The sequence below is a fragment of the Stenella coeruleoalba genome (assembly GCF_951394435.1).
Source record: "Stenella coeruleoalba genome assembly, chromosome: 9".
NCBI classification, from domain to species: Eukaryota; Metazoa; Chordata; class Mammalia; order Artiodactyla; family Delphinidae; genus Stenella; species Stenella coeruleoalba.
Window position 1 is genome coordinate 40,291,001 of NC_137155.1, and position 4,315 is coordinate 40,295,315.

Genomic DNA, 4,315 nt, shown 5'->3' on the forward strand with positions numbered 1-4,315 from the left:
AAGATTATATATGTATTATTTATATAATAGCTACATCTCTGCCTTTAATAAATCATAAAATGATAAAAGCAGACCTAAGTTGAAACCCAGAGTTGACTTAAGGGAAAATATTAATAATACTATAGTCTATTCTAATGAAAGTTTGGGAAATATGCCACATGCTTCCTGTCAGAGCTAACAGGATTAACAAAAAAAATGATTTTGTTCATCATTTCCTTCAACTACAGGGCTTCCCAACATTTTCCCTCCATAGCATTCATAGAAAATGTTTGTTCAGTCCATTAGGACAAACTAACAAGAATGCTCACAGCTTGAGAGGGCAAGCAGCCCCAGGTCACCCGCTGCTAGAAGGCTGGCACACCTGTAACCAATCTGCAGTACACTAATTGGAAAGCTATGCTTAGACTCCCATGGTCTTCCTTAGGTATCCCATTCTCCCAGTCCCCCAAAATGCTATAGTTGTACTCCAACTCTATTCTCCACCACAGTACTGAATTGAACACTGAAGAACAGAGGAGGATGAAGTGTCCAAGAGATAAAGGTGGGAACCACTTTATTCATAGCTACTAAACTGTCTGTTTTTGAAGTTGTAACTGTATTACTTTCATTTTTTTTAACCCCTTTAGTACCAAATGCAGTGCCTTATACATAGTTGTTGCTCAAAGTTTACTGGATTGAAACTTTCAGTACCCACCACTACATCATATTTAGTCTTGCAATTCTAAGTATCATACTTATGTCTTTAGATATACTTTTAAATATATGATAAAAATATTTTCCATAAAAAGGAGACTATCATACTGTTAACACAATACATGTGCCTTTGATAAATCTTAAAATGATAAAAGCAGACCTATGTTAAAATCCAGAGTAACAGCCATCAAAAGCAATGCACTGCTTTCCTGACATTAATAAGTTATTTTTTGGTTGAAAGTTCAAGTCAAAATTAAAACACCAGTTGATCTAAGCTTCAGTTTTCTTAATTGTAAAATGAAAAATAGCAATAATAGTATGACATCATAAGTCTGTAAAGATTTCATAAAATAATGCATAAAGAATGCTCATTAAGTGCTTGAAAGAAATAGCTCTTAACATTTTAGCTATTACTTTGATGATTGACTTTACTCCATTAAACACGTTGGCACCTGAGATAACTTTTCAGTCTGTTATATGACACATATTTCTTAATAAATATTCAATAAATACAAACATTACAGAGTACCACTAATTAAAGAAAAAGTCTGTAAATGCATGGCTTTGTGTGTGAGCTGCACAATTTTCCCCTAATGTAAATAAATAGCACAATGTACTTTTCCCATTATTTTTCCTTCCATAAGAACCATAAGCTTTCTGTTTAAAATTCAAACAGTATCAAAATACAGACTATTCAAATGAATCACTGTGGTCTTCCATACAATCTTTTTCATACATTAAGCTGTCAGTTTGACATACAGTAGAAGAATGCATAGAGCATGAGCTGACTTTTTAACACAACAGCAATGTTTTGGCCTCCTCTCTTTGAATCAAGTCACAGATGCCACTCTTGAAATTACTAATGGTATAGCAATGATGAAACACACACTATATATCTAAACAACACTTTCATACTGACTATTACAAATGAAAGACCCTGGAAATATTAAAACTTTTTTTAGATTCTATAAAAATCTATGTTATTTCAAGATTTTCTTTCATTGGCAAATATTTGAGTTCTAAGTAATTTGAGTGGTAGGTGAATGAGTGCTGCAGCAGTTAATAAAATAGACAAGAATCCCTGTTCTCATTATAGGGATACAGACAATAAACAAATAAATCAGTAAATATGTATAGTATTTCACATAGTGACAGGTGCTATGGGAAAAATAAAAGGCATGGAAAAAAGAATGGGAATTCCATGGTTCAGGGGTGTTGAAAGCACTCTTATCTTTTTTAAACCAGGCAAAGGCTTATAAAAGAGTCAGCTAGTATTTTAGGAAGGAAAAGATATTGGTTGAAGAAGGTGATGCTTTTAAAGTTACGTGTGATAAACAACATGAACATTCAAAACGTAATTTTAGAAAATTCCATATTGCTTAACTCAAAAAGCACAAAATTTATCCATAAGGACAAAATTAAAATTAATATATAAACAAGTAAGGGTGTAACTTTAAAATATTACAATTTATATGCGAACAAATAACTTCTGGGATAAAATACATTATCCTAAATATAATATGAAAGTTTACATTTGAGTAAACACTCCCTATAAAAAAAATCTGACTTTAACCTCATTCTTAACTTTACATAGGTTTTTACAGATACCATTTGTTTTTATTCTAAACAGTAGAAATAGTTATTTACAAATTATCAATAAGACAAAACAGTAAGTTTTATTTGGAAAGTGTACCCTTTAAACTTTAAGAACTAAATATCTGGGGCTTCCCTGATGGCGCAGTGGTTACAAGTCCGCCTGCCAATGCAGGGGACGCGGGTTCGAGCCCTTGTGGGGGAGGATCCCACGTGCCGCGGAACAACTAGGTCCGTGTGCCACAACTACCAAGCCTGCGCTCTGGAGCCTGCGAGCAACAACTACTGAGCCCGCGTGCCACAACTACTGAAGCCTGCATGCCTAGAGCCCGTGCGACGCAACAAGAGAAGCCACCGCAATGAGAAGCCCACACACTGCAACAAAGAGTAGTCCCTCACTCGCCACAACTAGAGAAAGCTTGCATGCAGCAATGAACACCCAATGGAGCCAAAAATAAATTTAAAAAAAATAAAGTACAGAATCTAAAAAAAAAAGAACTAAATATCTGAAGCAGATTTGGAATTAGAATTCTTCATAGTTCTAGTCTCCTTGAGGGCATTTTTGTCAAAAATGTTATTATCAATATATTCTATTAGAATCTGGAATTCATGAAATGAAAATGTTTGTTCATTACAAAATCACTTTAAGATGATACACGTTGCCCAAAGTCTCAAACTTTTTTTTTAAGTTCCCTTTGAAGACTAACAATCTGAAGTATATGTAAGAATGGAAAATAACTAATTAGAAAATAGGAATTAATTTGTTTTTCCCTTTATGGTCATTTTCAAAGCTATTTATAAAATATAAACATAAAATATAAATTTAAGCTTATATTTGCCCACTTATAAAATATGTTTCATCATAAACCAAAGCAGTTTTGTTAAACTGTACTAAGTTAAAGAAGTGACTATATCACACTCTAGACCAACGGCTTCAGGGGCTATTGGGGAAGATGAGTAGTGAAGGACTCCGAGTCTTCTCCCAATGAAACCTAAGTGGCTACATTTTGTCACACATTGGGGTTCTATGTAAGACATTGTATAAAAAGTAGGTTTTACAACTTAAAAAGAAATTCTGAAAGCCACTGATCAAAGGAACAGAAATCTATCAGGAAAAAACCCTCATGAATTTGCTAATGATTCTTCTTTCTTTCTTGAGAAACTGGCAAGGTAAAGCACATGCATATAATAAATCTTTTTTTCACCCCTATCATTCTACCAAGATATTTTTTAATCACATTTCATCTAACTTCAGATCATTCTACTTGATAAAAGATTTTTAAAACCTTAATGAAAATACTAACTCTAAGCGAGCAAAATGTATTTGAATAACTAATGATTAAAACAAAAGTTTAAAACAAGTTTTAAGTTCAGTTCAAAACGAAAAGCTAAAGTTCAAAAACAAAATCAAAAATCTTCTTTGTGATTAGGCAATTCTTTTCGAAGTACACATGTGGAAATGTCACCAAATGTTTCAGTAAGTTTTGAGGAAGAGAAGGAGAGCGGGGAAGGACACCTGAGCTGGGTGTTGGAAAATAAGTAAGATTGGGAGACTAAAGAAATGGTTACATAATTTTCTAGGAAGAAAGGAACAGAATGAGCAAAGTGTGCATAAAAGAAAGAACTATTTCCAAGGAATGGCAAACATCTCAATTTGCCTGGGACATAAATGAGGGGCAAAGATAGGAAATAAGATTGTGAATTTAGGTTGTGGCCAGATAACAAAAGATTCCTAATACCACAGTAAGGACTTGGGCTTTTTTCCATAAAAAATTAGGGGGTAGTAGCAACAGACATTTCAACTATGAGACAGATTCCAGAGATACTAGAGAGGTAGAATAGATAGAATTAGGCAACAAATTGGAAGCTAAGTAGATGAAAGAAAAAGATACAAAATATGATGTTAAAGTGCAGTTTGGCTAACAACTGTAAGAACTTAAAAGCTTCAAGCTGAAGAACTTTTAATATTTACACTGATTTGTTTATGTCAAGAGAATTTCAAAAGCATAACCAAGACACTTGACTGATA